Here is a 23,944-nt window from a genome sequence, read left to right on the forward strand (position 1 = left end):
CTACGTATTGCACTGCCCACATTACATGCATTTTTCACAGAATTTGACACTATGTGGAAAAAAATATGTTTATTATATATGTAAGGAGCATTTTTTCTACTGACCACCAATGTAAGGAACATTCTTCCTACTCACTACCAATGTAAGGGATCATTCTTCCCACTGAACACCAATGTAAGGGATCATTCTTCCCACTGACCACCAATGTAAGGGATCATTCTTTCCACTGACCACCAATGTAAGGAGCATTCTTCCCACTGATTACCAATGTAAGGAGCATTCTTCCCACTGACTACCAATGTATGGAGCATTCTTCCCACTGACTACCAATGTAAGGGACATTCTTCCCACTGACTAATAATTTATGGAGCATTCTTCCCACTGACTACCAATGTAAGGGACATTCTTCCCACTGACTACCAATGTAAGGAGCATTCTTCCCACTGACTACCAATGTAAGGAGCATTCTTCTCACTGACCACCAATGTAAGGAACATTCTTCCCACTGACCACCAATGTAAGGAACATTCTTCCCACTGACCACCAATGTAAGGAACATTCTTCCCACTGACTACCAATGTAAGGAGCATTCTTCCCACTGACTACCAATGTAAGGAGCATTCTTCCCACTGACTACCAATGTAAGGAGCATTCTTCCCACTTACTACCAATGTATGGAGCATTCTTCCCACTGACTACCAATGTAAGGGACATTCTTCCCACTGACTACCAATGTAAGGAGCATTCTTCCCACTTACTACCAATGTATGGAGCATTCTTCCCACTGACTACCAATGTAAGGGACATTCTTCCCACTGACTACCAATGTGAGGAACATTCTTCCCACTGACTTCCAATATGAGGAATAATCTTCCCACTGACCACCAACGTAAGGGGCATTCTTCCCACTGACCACCAATGTAAGGAACATTCTTCTCGCCAAAGTGTACAGATATCAGTTTTAGGGAAAAGTGAGTGCTATGTGTCAGATTAACCATCAGAAGTGGAGCTGTATATAGGACAGTTCTCCCTAAAGTTGCTTAAAGTCAAGTGGGCATCCCATAAATTTCCAATCCCTATCCATGTTTTAATCCCTCAATAAAACAAACAAAAAAAAAAAACAATGGACTGTTATCTGACTCTGAAGTGCTTGTGAAAATATGGTGTGCTTGGCTGTGCAGGGTGGGGGATCCCTGTTCAGCTCCTTAGGGGATGTGCTACACTTGGATACTCCAACGGTGAGGACTCCCTGTCATCATTTCTATTCTTTTCCTGTCCGTGTGGCAGTATTGGGCATTCCCATCCTTTTTCTGTGTTCCAGCACCTTTTCTTTCATTTTAAATAATATATAGGAAATAATGGTGACACAGAAACTCAAAACAGAGAGATATAAGAAATTGTAAAGTTGTTTTACCTTAACTAAATACCAGTTTAGGCTTTAATTACACTGGTGTGTGGCACCCCTATGCATCTTGCAAACATACATGCTAACCATGTGGTTTGGTTCAAACAGAGCTCTAGAGTGCAGTGAGCATAAGCAATGCACAAAACATACCCATGGCCCATAACCATCAATCTTCACATGGCTATTTTACCTAAACCCCCGGTTCACATATGTGTGATGACAGACATTGCATGTTATTGGAGCACACTGCTCTGCAAATCACATGCGATGTCTGTGCGATGCGAATTCAGTCTTACAGTTTGTATGGCTGAATTTGCATCGCATTCAGACACAACTCACACAGGAACCTTTTTTGGGTCCGCAGCAGAATCAGATCTCATGGGTGTTCACACCTATGCGATCCGATTCATGTCCAAACTGACAGTTCGCACTGCGATATGCCAACTGATCTGGGGGTGTCATTAACTTTGTATTGACAGCCCCAGTGTTTCGCATATGGCAGTGTGAACTGTCTTAGAGTTGAATGTGATGTGGGAACCCGCAGTGGATTTGCAGGGTTCCCGCATCGCATATATGTGGACCGAGACTAATTGATTATGTTTTTGTAGGGGGGTAAGTGCACTTTGTACAAAATTACTTTATTACCTCAGCTATGTACATGCTAATAATACATTTAGTGCTGGTTCACACTGGTGCGATGGAAGACATTGCATGTGATTCGGAGCGCACTGCTATGCAAATCACATGCAATGTCTTTGCGATGCAAATTCAACCATACCGATTGTATGGCTGAATTTGCATCGCATTTGGACCAAAGTCATGCAGGACCCTTTTTTTGGTCCGCACCAACATCAGATTGCATGGGTGTTCACACCTATGCGATCGGATTCCTGTCAGAATTGACAGTTCGCACTGCGATATGCAAACTAATCTAGGGGTACTGTTACCTTTGTATTGACACTCCCAGCGATTCCATATGGCAGTGTGAACTGCCTGTGAGTCGGGTGCAATGCAGGAACATGCAGTGGATTTGCAGGAGGAATTATGGTTTCCTTTCCAAGTGTCGGTTCACATTGCACATTGGTGTGATGCGGTAACCCTGCAAATCCACTGCGGGTTCCCACATTGCACCCGACTCGCAGGCAGTTCACACTGCCATATGCGAATCGCTGGGAGTGTCAATACAAAGGTAACGATACCCCCAGATTAATTCACATATTGCAGTGCAAACTGTCAGTTCAGGCAGGAATGGAATCGCATAGGTGTGAACACCCACGTGATCTGATTCTTGGGCAGACCAAAAAAGGGTCTTGCATGACTTTGGTCCAAATGCAATGAAAATTCAGCCATGCAATCTGTACAATCTGTATGGCTGAATTCACATTGCAAAGACATCGCATGTGATTTGCACAGCAGTGTGGTGCGAATCACATGCAATGTCTTCCATTGCACCAGTGTAAATCTAAGTGTCTGTAAAAAAAAAAAAGTCCTGGAAGCATTAGACATGCATTTACATCTGTTTTCAGTCAAGAAATCAACTTCGAACACCACAATTCCTGCCAGTGACAAAAATATGTTTTACACTGTCTGACCTGCTGCTGCTCTGGCTCTGCACACAGGTCAGGGTGGTTGGGGGATGGGTGGGTGGCTGGCTAGCTCCTCCGAGACCTCTTCCACTCTCTTCACTCTGCACTAGTCTGCAGCATCCAACGATCTCCTGGCTGTCCCCCACGGCAGGGAAGTGTGGCCCCGCCCCTCAGCTGAATTCTTCAGGAGGAGAGGTGGCCGGAGCACCTGTCACTATCATCATCCCCACCACAGCTCCAATAAAGCACTATGATCCCGGCCAGCCCCTGACTCCTCTCCTATAGCCGCATCCACCGCCGGCAAGGATCCATTCTTCACTGCATTATTGGAGCACAGATGTCCTCCATTCTGCAGTGCGAGCTGTGTGGGCACCTCCAGGGACAGACTGCTGAGCCTCTTATGGGGCCCCCCCTCTGACGCCGCCCGAATGGTCAGTCCGCCCCTGCACAGTGCAGTCACAGAGAACTTGCTGCACAGGCGCCCTCTCGTTCAGCTAATGTTATGGGCAAAAGCGAGCACGAGCGGGGTGGCAACAGGGGTGGCAAGGATGTCATCTGGGGTGGCAATTGCCACCCCAGCTAGCCCTCTGACTCCGCCACTGATGGAAGCAGAAAGAGAAACTTCTTAAAGATCTGCAGGATCAGGAATGATCCTCCATTTATACAGAAGGCAGGTGCTTTGTTCCAGAGAAGTAACAGCAGTGGTAATTTTGTAGGGAACCTCCATTTGTACATAATCCTTTTTAAAATTTATGATAAAAGTTAAGTAAAGACTATTAATAAAAGTTACATTTTAGGTCTTGGTGGGTAGGTCTTGGTGTGGTTATTTTATTGCATCACCTTAGTTTTGATTTATAGTTCCCACATAGTGGCAACTCAATATGACATTTGTTTTTCAGGCTTTTGTATTTGTATTTATAAATATGTGGTATGAGTAGTAGCTATAACATTAAGTACCGCCACCATTGTTTCACCATTGCCACCATCAGGAAGCCTGCCTAGAGAATGATATACAGCTGTCACTGTCCATGACAGAAAGTCTATGCATGTAGACAGAAAGTGGCTACAATGAGGTTGGAGGAGATCAGCAGCAAATAGAATAGAATAAAAAAATGTTGTTTATTAGGGATTGTTTATTAGGGATGGGCTCAGGTGTATTCCCAACCCACCAGAGTAATCCCACCAGGAAGTCGTCACTGTGCACCGCCAATCATAGGCAGTGTGTATATGTGCAGCTGCGGGCCATGAAATCCCTCACTGCCTATGATTGGCAGTGTGCATTGAGAGCTTCATGGCGGGATTGTTTAGGTGGGTTAGGACTACGATTCAAACACGCCTAAAGCCCATCCCTATTGTTTATGATACACAGTACTTTAGAAAATGTTATGCTCCTAAACGTAAACTCCTAATTGAATGACATTTATTTTGACCTTATAGCTTATCTAAACCTAAAAAAAAAAAAATGCATGTATTATTGATTACAATCCTTTAGATGTGAAGGCTGCAATCATTTTCTTATTTTCCTTAATTTCCAAATGGTGGTTTTGCTAATAACATGCTTCCTGTCCTAGGATGCCTATACTCATTTACTGCACTGTATATGAAAAAGGAATAGTGTTGTCACCTAGACTGCTCTCTTTTTTTTTTTCAAAGTAAAAATGTCCCCCATCTGCATTTATAAGTAGAGGTATTGCTTCATAGTTCATCATGTCCGATTTTAGTTCAAACTGCAGGATCAACAGGTATTTATTTGTACTTGCAAAATATGGACTTAGATTAACCACTTAAGCACCGGAAGATTTTACCCCCTTCCTGACCAGGGCCTATTTTGCAATTCGGCACTGCGTGAATTTAACGGACAATTGCACAGTCGTGCGACGATGTACCCAAATGAAATTGACGTCCTTTTTTTACCACAAACAGAGCTTTCTTTTGGTAGTATTTGATCACCTGTGCGATTTTTTGATCATGCGCTATAAACAAAAAAATAGCAACAATTTTTCAAAAATAACATTATTTTTCACATTTTTTTATATGAAATTCCCCCCCCCCCCCAAAAAAATGTAAAAATCGAATTTTTTTAACATTTTAGGCCAATTTGTTTTCTGCTACATATGTTTGGTAAAAAAAAATCGCAAAAAGCATATTTTGATTGGTTTGCGCAAAAGTAATTGCGTTTACTAACTAAGGGAAAGATTTTTGTCATTTTTATTGTTTATCTTTTAACGAGTAATGGCGGCGATCTGCTATTTTTTTTGCGGTACTGCGACATTGCGGCGGACAGATCGGACCCTTGACTGACATTTTTGACACTTTTGGGGGTACCAGTGACATTACTACAGTAATCAGTGCTATACATATGCACTGTTACCTTAAAAATGACACTGGGAGGGAATGGGTTAACTTTATTGGAGAGGGAAGGGTTAAGTGTGTCCCTAGGGGCGTGTTTCTTACTGTGATTGGATGTGGCTTTGTGTGTAACAGCACAGTTCAATGGTCCTACATAGCAGGACCGAGTGATCTGTGCTTTTACACAGGGAAGAATGACAGGCGGCTTTGTTTACATTAGCCGCCTGCCTTTCTCCCTCTTTACCCAACGATCGCGAGTGACCAGCGGACATCGGGTCCGCCGGTCACATGCGTCGACTTCTTCTGGTCCGGCGGCGCGCGCTCGCCCCCTATTCTCTCCCAGGCTAGTGACGTACCGGTACGTCCCTTTGCCTGGGAGGGGCTGATCGCCGCCATATATAGTCGGGCGGCGGTCAGCAAGTGGTTAAAAAAAAAAAAAGAAAACTAATGCTGCCCCCACATTTATAAACTGTATGCTGCAATATATTACATTTTTAAACTTGAAACTTTTTATTTTTTCAACGTTATATTCATAGAGTACAAATAAGCATAATGTACAGTCTGCAAGACCACCTTCACATAGTACAACCAATTAAGAGTGTGAATCACAACAGTCAAGCAGCTCCATACAGTGGTAATTGTGTTACTCAGAACTACAGAAAAAAAAAAAAAAAAAAAAAAAAACACCGAAAAATAAATAGATGATCTCAATGGGGGGATATAAGCAAGTAGTTTTGGATAGACTGCAGTCATACACGTAGTATAGTTCCAGATGTAGTTATCCCTTGTGTGCTGTGTGCCAGGTTTAGGGAAATATATTACATTTTTGTTACTGGGTCTACATACATGTTTGAAATAAATAGTTAATAAAATTAATAAAGCACTGCTCAGATGAATAATCTAGCACATACCCACTGAAAATTAATTTTTACAAAAATAATAGCTGCAGAAAATAGAAGCTATAAATGCCAGTGTCAAGTTCTTTTTTAAAAAGAGACAAAAATATTTAATTTTGAATTAAAAATGTCACAGTGATAAAATATAGTTAAATTCTACAGAAAGGAAATAGCTTTATATTTGTAATAATTTATATGGTTGAAAAAAAATCAAAAATCACCTAAACAACCTTCTTAAATTTACACTGACGTCTATTATGAATGGGGCACAATTTGTATGGCAAACAGGCCAGCTGTCTTACATTGTCACCATAATCTCACATAATAAATGTACTGCTCGTTTTGGAAATAGTAGACCAGAATTAAGTCTAAAGATTATAAAGTTGCAGTACAGAATCCAGCAAGAGACACACAGGCTGTCAGTCCTGCCCAACGTGTTTCTCAAGTTCTAATAGCAAGGCTGTAGTAAACTGAATCTCTTATAAACATGCACCAGTAATCCAATAACAATTCATCATTAAAATGTCATTGTGAACTTCCATCAATTATACATCTTGATATTTATTTTGTGCAAGCCCTGTTCAGATTCAGCTTACATTTATTCAACCCCAGAAATTTGGAGATTCCATTTTTCAAAGATAGTACTTTTCCTTAGTCTTAAGGCCACTTACACACTTTTTGTGTGATTTATTTATAGCTTATTCAAGTACAAGCGCAAATTATTTGTAAAGTACATTTACAAGTGCTAGCTGTTATATTTAAGCTGTGCTAGCAATTATATTTTAGGCTGTTGGCTGCTAGCAGGATTGTATAACAGACAAAAGAAGCTTCCCATCTCACCTCACTTCATCACCTCTCAACTGGCTTATTCACCAATAACATGTTTAATTGTTAAAATGTGCTTGCCAAAGTCATGATATGTATAAAGGGGCACCTGCATTTGTGGCTCTTGCATGTGGACACCTGGAATTACCTGTTACAGTCCAACTAGCTGTTTACAAAACAGTATAATATTGTTTTAGAAGTTTAAACACATTTTCTTTATACATTCATTTTTATTACATACAGTATAACATTGCAGGTATGCAAAAGGATTCTGAGAACTCCCTTTCTTGGTATGAAAAAAGTAAGGAGAGTTAGTGTGTGTGCAAGCCAAAATAATGTTAATTGCAACTACTGTACATATTCTAGCAAGTGTGTTGTACACACAAAAAATGACACTGTCAAATAACATACTTTTGATGGCATTAGCAATGGGCATTTGACCATGCCCCGTAAAGACCTATAAAAACATTTTAAAGATTCTCACTGTTATAGTTTATTTACTGTGCTTACAAGACACTTGAAAGCCTCCTTTCAAAAAATCAAGTTTCCATTCAAAAGCACAACACACTTGGCTATATTTATACTAGTACTCTCCTAGTCTGTTTCCCAAAGTTAAATTCACAATAACACAATAAATTCAATTGTGATAACAAAAAGAGACGCTCATATTTTGGATACCTCACTCATCCATGTCTTTATGGACCTTGCACTGTGCGCAGGCCAAATCATTTGGTGGAGTGGCATTATGGTGTGGGTTTTTCTTTTTTTTTTCAAGGGGTCGGGCTTGGCCTCTTAGTTCCACTGAAGGGAATTCTTAAGTTGTTAGCATACCAAAGACATTTTGGACAATTTCCTGCTACCAACTTTGTGAGAACAGTTTAGGAATGGCCCCTTCCTGTTCCAAAATGACTAGGCACCAGTGCACAAAGCAAGGTCCATAAAAAACATGGATGAATGAGTCTGGGGAACTTGACTGGCATGCACAGAGTCCTGACCTCAACCTGATAGAACACCTTTGGGATGACTGCGAGCCAGGCCTTCTCGTCCACATTAGTGGCTAACGTCACAAATGCGCATCTGGAAGAATGGTCAAACATTCCCATAGACACACTCCTAAACCTTGTTGACAGCCTCCCCAGAAAAGTTGTTATAGCTGCAAAGGTTGGGCCAACTCCATATTTAATCCTACGGACTAAGGCTGGGATACCATTAAAGAAGTTCATGTGCGTGTAAAGGCTGGCGTCCCAATACGTTTAATATAGTGTGTGTATATATATATATATATATATATATATATATATATATATATACTCTATATATAATATTTTTTTATGACTTTAATAATCTATATACCGTATTTCTTTTAAATTCATTTAAATTAGAGTACATACACAGAAGATGATGACAATTCCTTTTAGAAAACCTAGCATTTCTGCTTTGTGGTTCAGTTTAGAGTGTGCAAATCCAGGATGATAAGGAGATAAGTATATTGGAGGAATTTAAGCTTTTACTGGCTGGAAGTTTGAAAATTTCCATGAAGGATGGATTTTCTACTTTTCTCTCTCATTGTACAAATTCATAATAGAACACTTCTGCGTTACATTCTCCCTTTTGGATGCTTGATTTCTTATATTAACATATATAATTATAATTTGTTTTCCAAATCAAAGCATACATTATCTTATATACTACATCCTAACAGCTGGAAAGACTACAGAATTCAGTTTTGTTATTACTGAAAGAAAAAGTCACATATACTAAGTCCTCTTTTATCCCCATTTATCCAGACACTGAACATTTCTCTGCACTAAGCACTGGTCTTTGCACAGTTCTGGCCCTAACACCATAAATCTTCTTTTCTAAAACCCTGCTAATACTAATAATCATAGATCATGCAAATCTTTTGGCTCTGCAACATAAAAATAATTCAAAGTTGTAATCTCTTGTTAGTACAAAATTATGGAAAGTGCAATTCACTGTCACAGTTATTAATTTTTTTCTCCCCCCCTGTTATGGATGTATTTTCCACCTCATATTACTTTTCATTCAAGATCATTCCAGAACAAGGATTAATTTTCTCTTCTAATCCTTTACCCTTCACTACTGGTGCAGCTGGCATGGCAATTCCCATTCAGTCCGTCATTCATACTTGCACATTAACACTGTCTTCCTATAATCCATTCTCCCAGTAACATAATATATAGTAAACCAAGAAGCTAAACTCATTATATTCATTTAAAGATCCCAGCATTTTCTCTTTGCAATTTCTATAGCTTTACATAGGCCAAGGATTACCAGCTTCCTGAAACTTCTGTATGTGCCTATGTGACTATTTTTTTTACACCATGCCTGCATTGCATATTATTGGAGAATAATCCAGCCAGGAAATTTCAGAGATAACAAGCAAAAAGGGTTCTATGATATCCCAGGAGACACCAAAGCTGAATGTTCTCCCATACCATGTATTATTCAGCTGTAGTCACTACAATTCGTCCTAAATGTTTTGAATGACAATATGTTGGTGATCAGACTGTGCGGTGGCACCTGCTAAAGAATATATTTGCACTGGATGCAAAAGTAATTTTCTCTTAAATCCATTTTCTCTTCTTGAAGAATGAAGGTTACCCCAAAGTAGAATATGTTACATTACTAATGACTTTAAAAAGTACAATAACAATTTTTAAACAAAAGCATGTTCATATTGCAGTATTTTATTTTAATTATAGTTTTTTTTTCTATTGCACATTGAAAAGTTTCCTGGATTATCATAAAACATTGTAGTTACAAACGGTGGCTCACAAATCACAATGTATTTTTCCTAATTCCCCTAGAGATGGGTATAGTAATCCATATATTTGACATTTACAGTTGATTATGTGGGTTGAAAATATTTATTACAGTATAATATACTTTTTTTTTTTTTTTGCAAATATCAACACTTTTCACAGCTTCTCCTCTGAAACCTTAAGCAGTGGTAAATATAAAAGTAGTGTCCGAAACTACTATTTACTATGGCTACCAAGCTTTTCAACTGAAACCTGCTACTCTATGCATTAATTCTAAAGCGCTTTATCCACCAAATTGAAATACGATACTTTCTTCTTGCTGTAAAAGAAGATTTCAGCAGTCTTTGTAGATATTCCTTCTGTCACAAAGCTTGTAAATGGAAAAAAGTTATTTTAACCTTAACCTCCCTGGCGGTATGATTATGTCAGGAATTACATACCAAAAGCGGTACAATTGTTTTCATGGAAATTTGGCGTTATGTATTATAGGCCTACAATTCTTAGTAATTACTGACTTAAACCTGACCAAAACAAGAGTCTAGTAGACATCCCAGATGTGATAAATTTGAAACACAAACGCATGAATTATAATCAAATCAATAATATTATTTTATTATTTAATATATAATATATATAATAAAATTATATTATTGATTAGATTATAATTCATGCATTATATATTATATATAGATATATGTGTGTGTGTGTGTGTGTATATATATATATATATATATATAATATATAACGCATGAATTATAATTGAATCAATAATATAATTTTATATATATATATATATATATATATATATATATATATATATGCATATATATACCGGTATATATATATATATATATATATATATATATATATATATATATATATACATATATATATATATGCATATATATATATATATGCATATATATATATATGCATATATATATATATATGCATATATATATATATATATATATATATATATATATATATATATATATATATGCATATATATATATATATATGCATATATATATATATATATATGTATATATATATATATATATATATATATATATAATATAAAATGTGTTTTGTGTTTTGTGCAACTTTCTTTTTTTTTTTTTTTTGAATTTCCCTCCCTAGTTCCGCTCCCATGCAGCATTGCTGCTGCAGGGAACGGAACTAGGAAGTGATCACACCGACGGGGACGGACTCTCGGCGGGCGGTCACAGCAATGAGAGATCATCGCTGGATCGTCAGGATAAGGTAAGAGAACACAGCTGCGCTCTCTGCAATCCACCCCGAGCGTGACTCGGGGTTACCGATCCTGATATGAAAAATCAACCCCGAGTCACGCTCGGGATTACCGCCAAGGTGGTTAAGGCCTCATGTACACTGCTGCTGAAAAACGGATGTTTAGGAGCAGTTGGGGTTTTTTTTCAGCAAGACCTGAACTCTCCTCTATGTTATTTTATCTGTACATGTACACTTAGTTTTTTATAGTCGTTTAGAGGCAGTTGAGTTTAGTGGCATTTTTAGCAAAAAAATAAAAGAAAAAAAATGCATTCAGAAGTTTATTGGCATTTGAAATGCCAAATGCTTTTAACAGCGCGCAAATGCGTATAAACACAGTAACTCACGTTTATAAGTGTTTGGTTTATAGGTGATTTCAATGGGGATACATTTCTGACCATTTTATAATGTAAAAGTGGTTCTAAATACAAACGCTGTTAAACATGCATAAACACGGCATGTAAACACGGAAAAATAGACGTTTAGGTTACTAGCTGTAAAGTTCTGGCGTTCAGGAGAAGTTTTCAAATGTCCCATGTACATGAACCCTTACATCCATTAATTAGATTATATACATTGAGCTGAATACATTTATATACAACTCTGAAAACCTTCAAAAGCGCTCTAGAAGGAATGATAACTGGTAATGGCACAAAGCATACATCAAAGAAAGTTATTTAACTTTAAAAAGGGCGTGACTGGATCTGAATGGAAGAAGACGGACTGTGGCTGAGCTCCTGCCATTGCAATCCAGACCCAACGCCGCTTAATTTTTTTGCCCCATGAATACCACATTGGCTACACTCTTTATTAACCTCCCAGATGGCCCCTAGCAAGCCAAAATCGGGCAGGAATGTGCTGATTCCAAGTCGGTCTCCCCCTGAGGCGGCCATCCCGCTCTGGACGAGGTCCATCTCTTCCTCGTCCAGAGCCTCTGTGTTCACACAGACAGCGTCAGCCGACATGGGTGACACGGAGCCCCCCTCTGCTGACTTGCTGGCTTGCTTGGCTCTAACTTCCAAAATAGACTCCCTATCAACAGATATCAGCCTCATCAGGCTTGATATGGAGAAGTACCGTTCCTGGCTGTCTGAAGCAGAGACCCGCATATCGCAGGTGGAGGACACAGTGCACACTGACTCTAGGCAGTTGAAAATCCTCCAGAGACAAGTGCAAGCACTGCATGACAAATCAATGTATATGGAGAACAGATTCCATTGCAATAATCTGCGTGTGGTGGAGCTCTCTGAGAGGGCTGAGGGTGCCAAGCCAGCAGAATTTGCCAAGCAGTTACTCATCCCCTTGCTAGACCTTACAGCCCCCCCTACCTACATTCGCTGTGGAAAGGGCTCACAGGGTCCCCCCTATGCCTCCAGTATTAGGAGCCCCATAGGGGCCCTTCCTGATAAAGTTGCTGAATTACAGGGATCGCGACGCGATGCTAGCAGCTGCAAGAAATTCACCTGAGCTGACCTACAACAACGCCAAAATATCTTTGTACCCAGATTATTCCCCTGAAGTCCAGCAGCGCCAACGCTCCTTCACGGAAATCCGTAAACATCTCAGGGAGTGAGGGCTGAAATACAGTCTCCTGTTCCCCAACAAGCTCCGGATCCTTAATGGCAGCACCACACACTACTTTAATACCCCTGGTTGGAGTCTTGCTGCGGTATGATTGATATTGCTTTATTCTATACTTTGAATTTTTGACTGCCTATGACCCTGTCTAATCCCGGATACTTCTAATTCAATACTCTTCATAGGATTAATAAGAAATAAATGGTGCGCTAACCGAAAAATTAAAATGAACATGGCAGCACTAGAAATTAGGAAATAAGATTGTGTATAGGAAAAATAGTGCGCTCAACAAAAATTATACAATAAATTGCATGGATAAATCATACAAACATTAATCAGCAGTGATACTGTGAAAAAAAATATAAACCGCCAGAGTGACAACTGTAAAGAAGATATATATGAAAATTCTCTAATCAAAGAGTCTCTCAAATAAATTATATATATATATATATATATATACATATATATATATATATATATATATATATATATAGTGACATCTTCAAATCTTGCAATGATAAACCAGCACCACGTGATCCAGATGCAGGAAAAAAGAGTGGCCCCTTACCAGAATCCACTTCCAATAAAAGATACAGTGACCAAAGAAATCCCAATCTTAGTGATGGTCTGACATTTCAAGTGTCCAGTCCAAACTCTTTCAAACCATAAAAAAGAAGAAATGTTATCTCTGTTTCAGTTCGTAGATCTCTGTTCCAATTTCCCTGTGTCTCTCCTGGCAGTCTGTCTTCCATTTTCTTCCAGGTTGTTTCTCAATGAAGGTAGGCACTTCAGTTTATATCAGTTTATGTCAGTATTGCTGAAAAAAAAACGCGCCAAAAAAAAACGGCGTAGGGTTCCCCCTAAAATCCTTACCAGACCCTTATCCGAGCACACAGCCTGGCTGGCCAGGATGGATGTGGAGGCGAGAGAGCACCCCTCCTCCTGATCCATACCAGGCCACATGCCATCAAACATGGGCGGTGGGTGCTTTGGGGCAGGGGGGCTCAGCCCCCCGCCCCAAAGCACCTTGCCCCATGTTGATAGGGACAGGGGTCTCTTCCCGACAACCGTGGGCTGTGGTTGTGGGGGTCTGCGTGGGGGAGGCTTATCGGAATCTGGAAGCCCGATTTAACAAGGGGTCACCCAGATCCCCCCCCCTAGGTGAATGGATATCGGGTACCCCTACCCATTCACCAAAAAAGTGTGTCAGTTCTGGAAAAGTCCTTTATTAAAAAATAAAAAAATAGTGTCCGCCTGAAAAATAGAAAAAAAAAAAAAAAGAAACTCCTGCTTCTACGGACGCTTCCTCTGCTATGAGCTGTTTTGATTTTGACAGCTCTTTTATAGGGATCTGACGTCACAAGCCGCCCCACAATGCACTGCCCAGAAGCAGTGAATAAATTATTGACATCATGTAATTTATTCACTGCACCTGAGCAGTGCATTGTGGGGCGGCTTGTGACGTCAGATCCCTATAAAAGAGCTGTCAAAAGCAAAACAGCTCATAGCGTGGGAAGGGTCCTGAGATGCAGGAGCTTCTTCTTTTTTTTTTTCTATTTTTCGGACGGACACTATTTTTTAATTTTTTAAATAAAGGACTTTTCCAAAACTGGCACACTTTTTTGGTGAATGGGTAGGGGAACAATGTACCCGGTATCCATTCACATGGGGGGGTAGGGATCTGGGGGCCCCCTTGTTCAAGGAGGCTTCCAGATTCCGATAAGCCTCCCCCCGCAGACTCCCACAACCACAGCCCACGGTTGTCGGGAAGAGACCCCTGTCCCCATCAACATGGGAGCAAGGTGCTTTGGGGTGGGGGGGAGAGCCCCCCTTCCCCAAAGCACCCCCCATGTTGAGGGCATGTGGTCTGGTATGGTTCAGGAGGGGGGGCGCTCACTTGCTCCCACCCCCATCCTGGCCAGCCAGGCTGTGTGTTAGGATAAGGGTCCAGTATGGATTTTAGAGGTAACCCCACAACATTTTTTTTAAGTTTGGCGTGGGGTTCCACTTAAAATCCATACCAGACCCTTATCTTAACACACAACTTTTTTTTACATTTTTTTATCTTGCCTGGAGCCGACAATACATTACAGCCGCGAGCAAGATTAAATGACATTTTTTCCTTTAGAAATGTCAATATTGCTGCAGCAGGCTACAAACATCGTACAAATTTGCCATTTTACAGGTACATTAAGGGGGCCCCCCAAGCACGATATTTAAAGGAATATTTCATTTTTATTGTTTCACTTTATGTATTATTAAAATCACTGCTCCTGTAAAAACGATTGTTTTGAAAACATTTTTTGCATTAATTCATGTCCCCCAGGGCAGTACCAAGGTCCCCATACACTTTTTTGGGCCAATAACTTGCATTTAAAGTGGAGTTCCACGGAGTTCCACCCCCCCTACAAAAATTAAAAGTCAGCAGCTACAGTACACATACTGTAGCGGCTGACATTTAATATAAGGACTAGAGATGGCCTTGCGATTTGCCCAGCGGTCCGTTCTCTTTTGTCAGTGTAGGGAGAGGTTTGCTGTGGGGAGCAGGAACAGATTGTCAGTGACACAGATCGCTCTGTTATAGGTCCACAAAAGTCCTTTCAAGGACTGGTATTTGGTATAGGTGTACTATTCTTTGGTGTGCCTAATATAGGGGTGTAATACACTTATAATATACTTTCTAATATAGAAAGTATATAATAGTGGATTTGTATTGTGCACTGTGCAGCATTGTGACTGGTGTGGTGAGCGTTTCTGCAGCAATACTACAACTACAAAGAGTGACAAAAGCACTTTTAAAAAAGTATTATAATTGGTGTGATAGACCAGTGGCCCCCTAAATGACAGATTGAAGCGGGGTGTTATCTAACAATATACTTTCATAACAGTGTATTTGTGTCCTACAAAAATATTGCCTCTTTTGCTGCGTTAACTCTGCTAAACACAGTGCCAAACTTACTGGCCAATCTTTTGGTATAACTGGTGTGATAAACCAGTGGCCCCCCAATACCACAGGTTGAAGTGGGGTGTTATCTAACAGTATGCTTTCATAACAGTGAATTTGTGTCCTACAAAAATATTGCCTCTTTTGCTGCGTTAACTCTGCTACACACAGTGCCAAACTTACTGGCCAGTTTTTTGTATAACTGGTGTGATAAACCAGTGGCCCCCCAATACCACAGATTGAAGTGGGGTGTTATCTAACAGTATACTTTTATAACAGTGTATTTGTGTCCTGCAAAAATATTGCCTCTTTTGCTGCATTAACTCTGCTACACACAGTGCCAAACTTACTGGCCAATTTTTTGTATAACTGGTGCGCTAGAGCAGTGGCCCCCCAATACCACAGATTGAAGCGGGGTGTTATCTAACAGTACACTTTCATAACAGTGTGTTTGTGTCCTGCAAAAATGTTGCCTCTTTTGCTGCGTTAACTGTGCTACACACAGTGACAACAGTTACTGGCCAATTTTTGGTAGAACTGGTGTGATAGACCAGTGGCCCCCCAAAACCACAGATTGAAGTGGGGTGTTATATACCTTCTTCCACATATACTGCGCTTCTCTAGAGACTTTTGTCATGGGGTAATTTAAATAATGACAGGCAGAGGAAGAGGCAGGCCCTTACGCAGGGGTGGTAGGGGTAGAGAAGGAGCAGTAGGTCGGAGCCAAAGTGTGAAGTTTCAGAAGGTGCGTTCGATTACGTCAAAGGACGCACCAGACTTGGTTGAGTGGCTCACTCAGCCTTCCTCTTCTGCACCCTCCTCATCCTCTCTATCTGCACCCTCTTCACTCTCTGCTGTGTGCACCCCCAAAGACACCACCACCAACACCACCACCATCATATACCCTCCGCTTGAGTCACTGGAATTATTTTCCGATCTATCACAAGACATTTGCGATGCACAGCCATTGTTGGCATCGGATCGGGAAGAGAAGGTAGCAACAGCCGCCATCCAGCAGTCTGACGACAGTACCCAGATCAGCCAAGGGAGGTTGGTCCCCGCTGTTGCTGCATACTCCGAGATCTTGAATGTTGGTGGTGGGGAAGGTGACGTTGATGATGACGTGTCTATGGACGTCACGGGGTGCCCACAAGAGAGGAAGAGGAGGGAAGTTCAGAGGGAGAGATGGACCAGCAGATAGGGAGGAGAAGCAGGTGGAACTTACATTGCACAGGAGGGACAAAGCAGACTGCTAATGTATCAGGAGCGAGCCATCAACTATGTGCAGTCCCATCTGGCGCTCCCAGGACGCCGGCACATGGCTCCGCAGTGTGGGCTTTTTTTAATGTGTCCGCTGCTGACAATAGTGTTGCCATCTGCAGCCTTTGCAGTCAATGCATAAGTTGCGATAAGCCCAACACTCACCGAGGGACGACTGCCTTAAGAAGGCACCTGGACTCCCATCACTGAGCCCAGTGGGAGCAACGCCATCAGAACCCACAAAGCCACACTCCAGGCTCTCACCGTCCAGCCTCTTCTCCTTCTCCTCTCTCCTCACAATTGTCCTCCACTCCACCTTCCATCATGCCATCTTTACGTTGTTCTGGAAAAAGGCAGGCTTCCATGGCCCAAATGTTGGAGCGTAAAATAATGATGGCGCCGGATAACCCTCTTGCCCAACGATTGACTGCTGGCTTGTCGGAACTGATAGCCGCCAACTACTTCCATATCAACTGGTGGACTCGGAGGCCTTTCAGAAAGTTGTGGCCATTGGAACACCACAATGGAAGGTCCCAGAAAGGAAATATTTCTTGCAGAAGGGCATTCCAGAGCTATATGGCCATGTTCAGCGGCAAGTGAATGTATCTCTGGCACACAGCGTCGGTGCCAAGGTACATCTGACCACAGACACGTGGTCTAGCAAACATGGTCAGGGTAGGTATATAACTTTTACTGCCCACTGGGTGAACCTTCTGACAGCTGTCAAGCATGTAACCCGTGGCACCTGTATAGATTTGGTTTTACTGTCACAGATTGCATGCAGGCCTGCCTCTTCTTCTCCTCTTACTCCATCCTCCCTCTCCTCCTTGGCTGACCCCTCTTTTTCAGCTGCTACTGTCTCTTCCGCTGCGCCGCCAAGATCCCCAGAACCTATTTCACATGCCAGGTGAGACGTTGCCATGCTGTGCTGCGTCTGTTGTGCCTGGAAGCCAAGAGCCACACTGGTCCTGCACTCCTTTCAGCTTTGTGTTCACAGGCAGATCAGTGGCTGACACCACACAATTTGACAGTTGGTAAAGTGGTGTGTGACAACGGTGCCAATCTGCTGAGCGCACTGAAACAGGGCAAAATTACACACGTGCCATGCATGGCACTAGTCCTGAACTTAGTCGTGCAGCAATTCGTTGTCAAATACTCTGGGGTCCAGGACGTCTTGCGGCAGGCCAGGAAAATCTCGGCCCATTTCAGAAGATACACAGCCATGGCTTGCCTTGCTGACATTTAGTGACGACACAACCTGCCCATCAGGCGTCTTATTTGTGACTGCCCGATGCGATGGAACTCAACCTTGTGTATGCTTGATAGGCTGCTCAGGCAGAAACGTGCAGTTAACGACTACCTGTACGAACTCTGTGGCAGGACAGGTTCTGGGGAGCTTGGGTTTATTTCAGTGGCTGCTCATTTGCAACACATGCAGACTTCTGCGGCCATTTGATGAGATCCCCAAACTGGTCAGTAGTGGCCAGGGCGCCATCAGTGACATTGTACCTTACGCCTTCTTTCTGGAGCGTGCATTGCGTTGAGTCATTGATCAACCCATCGAGGAGCAGGAAGATAAGGAAGTGGCAATGTTGGATGAATTCCCAGGGGGTGCTACTCCATCTGAGACAAGTCAACAACAGGAGTCTGAAGAGGAGTCAGAGGAGGATGGTGCCGGGGCGGATGAGGAAGAGCAAGAAGAGCATGCTTTAAACCTTTCTGGGATCCCTGGTGTTGTCCATGGATGGGGGGAGGAGAACGAGGATGACATTATCCTGGATGATGAGCCGGAGCCAGGCCACTACACCACTTCCAGTTTAGTGCAAATGGGGGCCTTCATGCTCCAGTGTTTTAAGGGGGACCCCCATATAAAAAGCATTAAGGGCAAGAACCAGTACTGGGTGGCAATGTACTTAGACCCCCGGTACAAACAAAAAATGGCGGAAATGTTACCACCATCACAGAGTGCAGTCAGAATGCAGCACTTCCAGACCTTGCTTTGAGAAATGCTGCATTCTGCTTTTGCGTGCGCTGGCAGAGGAATTTCCATTTACAGAGAAACAGTTGCGGGTAGCAATCCATCAGCGCCTGCAAGAAGAGGGCATTTTGAAGATGTGTTGGTCACTTCAGATATGAGAACATTCTTTCATCCGACCCATCGAAATCTGTACTCCGGATCCAGCATCAGGGAGCACCTAGACCGACAGGTGTCCGACTACATTGGGTTAACGCCCGATGTGGACGCTCTGAGGAGTGATGAACCCCTGGACTGGTGAGGCAGTCTTGACCTCTTGCCAGAGCTTGCACAATTTGCAATTGAACTGTTGGCTTCCCCCCTGTCCAGTGTTCTGTCCGAAAGGACGGTTAGCGCAGCAGGGGGATCGTGACCGATAAGCGCACTCACAACACATGTGACCAGTAAAATTCCTCATAACAGGCCATAAAGATCCGCCAGACCACCATCCACCCGTAAAAATTAATGGTCCTTGTCTTCGGTAAATACAGTGGCATAAAAGGAATTTTATGTCCATTGAATGCCTAATTTCTGGGGCCTTTCATGGCCGACAATTATTTATCATGTCAATGCCTAATGTACCTCCAGCCACAGAATACAATGTTCTTAGCTGTCAGGTGAACGCATGTGGGCTAATTTGTGGGGCCTGGAATGGGTGACACTTACTTATTTATTCTGTTAATGCCTGATGTACCTTCAACCACAGAATACAACGTTCTTAGCTGTCAGGTAAACGCATGTGGGCTAGTTTTTGGGGGCTGTAATGAGCGACACTTACTTCTGTATCCTGTGAATGCCTAATGTACCTTCAGCCACAGAATACAACATTCTTTGCTGTCAGGTGAACGCATGTGGGATAATTTTTGGGGCCTGCAATGGCCTGGCGACACTTACTTCTGTATCCTGTGAATGCCTAATGTACCTCCAGCCACAGAATACAACGTTCTTTGCTGTCAGGTAAACACATGAGGGCTAGTTTTTGGGGCCTGGAATGGGCGACACTTACTTCTGTATCCTGTGAATGCCTAATGTACCTTCAGCCACTGAATACAATGTTCTTTGCTGTCAGGTAAATGCATGTGGGCTAATTTTTGGGGCCTGGAATGGGCGACACTTACTTATGTATCCTGTGAATGCCTAATGTACCTCCAGCCACAGAAGACAACGTTCTTTGCTGTCAGGTGAACGCCTGTTGGCTAATTTTTGGGGCCTGTACTGGCCGACACTTACTTCTTTATCCTGTGAATGCCTAATTTTTCAGACAGGAATTGAAAATCAATGGGTCCGTAAACGTTCCGCCAAATTGTGGAACGGATGCGGACCCGTTTTACAGACGGGTGAATGGACCCTATATGTATTTGACATGTATTTACCGGCTGCATTCAGTTCTGGCTGACCTGAAGGTTTTTAAAGTTCGCCTGCCATTAAGTCAACATTTGAGAAAGTTTGCGGATAACGAACCACCCCGGCCGAAGTTCATCCATCAATAATAAGGATACTTACCTGTCCTGCAGTCCAGCGATGTCGGCACTGCAGCCAATGTTTCCATCGGCTGTCGGGTGCTGCCGCCGCCATTGCCGGTAAGGGTACCTGGCAGTGAAGCCTTGCGGCTTCACGGTTGGGTCCCTACTGCGTATGCGCGAAGCGCGCTGCACATTCCTTTTGGCTCGGCGGTGGGGGATGGAGGAGGGGACCAAACATCGAAAGGGACGCTGCGGCGCCGTATCCCGGAACTGGGGGAAGGGTACCTGTCAAAAACAGGTACCCGTTCCCCCCTCCCCTCTGAAAGGTGCCAAATTTGGCACCGGAGGGGGGAGGAAACATATGAGTGGAAATTCCGCTTTTGGGTGGAACTTCACTTTAAGCCTTTAAATTTAGGACTTTTGATTTTTCATGTCCGTGTCCCATAGACTTTAATGTAGTTTGTATGTTCGCTAGAACATTTCCCCTGTTCGAGATGTTCTGGTGCGAACCGATCAGGGGGGTGTTCTGCTCATCACTACCAATAAGTACCCTAAGCTGTGCGCCTTATACAGACCCATCACACTTCTTAATTGAGACCTGAAAATACTTACAAAACTTTTAGCAGGCTTAATAAAGTCATTAGATCTCTGATAAAGTCTGATCAAATGGTCTTCATGCCTGGTAGATGTATTCATGTAAATATTCACCGGTTATTCTCTAACATATACACCCCTCATCTAAACCACGGCACTAGAATGATAGCCACCTTAGACATAGAAAAGGCATTCGATACAGTGGAGTGGGAATATTTATGGAAGGTGATGAGAAGGATGGGATTCCCACTGCGCTTCATAGCATAGATCCAAAAACTCTATACAGGTCCTTTGGCTAGTATTAGTATGATTGGCCTTGTCTCTTCTCCTTTCCAATTGCAAATAGGCACCAGGCAGGGTTGCCCTCTCTCCCCGGCCCTCTTTGCCCTGTCCATGGAACCTATAGCTGAAGCTCTCAGAATATTACCAGAAATCCACGGCCTTAGGGTTGCTTGGCTGGAGGAGAGAGTGGGATATACACTGATGACCTATTATTATTCTTCAAAGACGCAGGGGCCTCACTGCAGGGAGCTTTGCAGGTCATGAATGACTTCTCTACCATTACAGGCTTGCGAGTCAATTGGCAAAAATCACTTTTGTTTCCGGTGGATGACAGAGCCAAGTCCTCCTCCTCAACTGTTCTCCCTCTCCAGTGGGTTGGCTTATTTAGGAATTGTGGTCTCTAGACAGAGCGGGGATTTCATGAGCGATAACTTGGAACCAGTAATGATTGACATCAAGTCTAAACTGAAGGCATGGGGTAACTTTCCTCTTACATTGATTGGGCACATTAACCTCATCAAGATGAAGATACTCCCCAAACTCACATATATTGTTAGGAACTCCATACAATGGCTCCCAACTACCTTCTTTGACTTACTTAAACGGCTTCTTTTGTCTTTTATATGGGGATCCAAATCGCCCAGATATAAATATACTATGCTCACCAGACCAATAGACAAAGGGGCGCTAGCTATGCCAGACTGCTTTAAGTATTTCCTGGCAACACAGCTTGTGACGGCTCACTGGTGGCTGCAGCCTGACCTTACCAACTCCTCTGACGTGTTGGAGGCAGCGATAGTTAACTCCCTGGAGGCACTACAGCACCTATTATTCAGAAGCCCAAAAACCCCTCACCCTCTTACTCCATCCATGTGTACCACTATTCGAGCCTGGAGGGTGGGTATAGCAATGGAGGTCCCCCTGCTAACAGTTTGTCTCCCCATACCCCCTCTGTCTTAATCCCACTCTTTCACGCTTTTATATTATCCCTGACCCAACTCTGATCTGTCCCCCTTCCATACTCTCCAGTCTAAATTGTATATACCTGCTCATTATAATTTTTGATACCTATGGGTCTGTGTATGGGGTCTTTGGAGCCAGACAAAACATCTGAACTTCTGTGTAGGGGTAAATATACACACACACTTATATGTATATATACACATACACATATATAGGTGTGATAGGAGCGGAGATATATGCCTGTTAATTATTTCATTAGCGCAAGCATAGTGTTCTGCTATTTTCACACCTATATATGTGTAGGTGTATATATACATACATATGTGTGTATATATACCCCTATTCAGAAGTTCAGATGTCATGCCTGACTCCAAACTTGTCCTCAAAAAAGCCCTATGAACGCCTGCAGCAAAAAGCAGGCTGACCGGTGAGAAGCCATATCGCTGCTCTGTAAGTGACAAAAGAGAAACGATCTTTTCTCTATAGCGGTCACCCTGAAATGGAAGGGTTTTGTCATCCTGCCATAGCAGTCAGAGTCAGTTAACCCTACACTACGGTCCCCTTACACTTAACACTTTCCCTACAGAAACTAGATTATTAAAGCTAACTAAAGTGGAAAATAGCACCCTAACTACACTAGATATCCCTTTCCTTACACTAAAAATGACTAAATGACACTTTGTATTAGAAGTCACAGAACTGCTTCCACTCTCTTCCATGTCCCTGTATTACAATGCTAGGAATTTGGCGGGGGCTATCTTATATACTGGGGGGCGTATTCACTAATGATTGGCCTCTGGACCCCCTAGTCACTCCAATCACATTCCTAGCATTCTCCTGCCCCCTCAATTGGTTTTTACTGATGGTTCTGGTCCAATCATGGGCTTTTAAAGCCCATTTCCTGTCTCATTGAATTTTGGTCGGTTCTGGTTGCCGAATTCCGAACTTTTTCAACAAAAAGTTCGGAATTCGCCCGAACCTCGAACAGCCAATGTTCGGGTTGAACCGATGGTCGACCCGAACCGTTCGATCATCCCTACTAGGGATGTCTTTGGACTGGATGATGATGACTGGAAGGAGATGTGGGATTTTCTCTTCTCCTTGGTCTCAGCCAGGGACAGGATGATCCTATTTAGGATTTTACATAGAGCGCATTTTACCCCGCACAAGCTCCATAAGATGTCCATCTCATACTCTCCAACGTGTTGGGGTTGCCCGCACCAACCAGGGGACTTCTTGCACATCTTCTGGACCAATATCATTGGTATAATATGCTAGAAGTGATTACCACACGACACATATATCTATACCACAAGAACCGAAATGCTGTCTGTTTGGGTTTACTTTTATTTTTCTAAGATTAAGTTCTCTTTTGTTTTTTTATTTTATGTTTTTTTTTTCTGTGGTTTTTATACAATGGGCCATTTGTAGCCTTGCCCCTGCATGGGCACTATGTCTGCTAAAAAAAACGTAATAAAAAGATAAAAAATAAATAAATAAATAACTTAAAATAAAAAGATTGATATGAGCAATTGATAAAATGGGTGTAGGAGGGTTGAAAATAACTGAACACATTAGGCAAATTAGGCAATGGAATTGTAGAGGAGATAGGGGATTCAAATATTTGGATTTTAAGGGGAACTCCAATGCAAAAATAAACAATAAAAAAAGCACGAGGTCCACATTCAAAAATCCACATCCAAATC

Source organism: Pelophylax lessonae (assembly GCF_965119305.1).
Source record: "Pelophylax lessonae genome assembly, chromosome: 4".
NCBI lineage: Eukaryota > Metazoa > Chordata > Amphibia > Anura > Ranidae > Pelophylax > Pelophylax lessonae.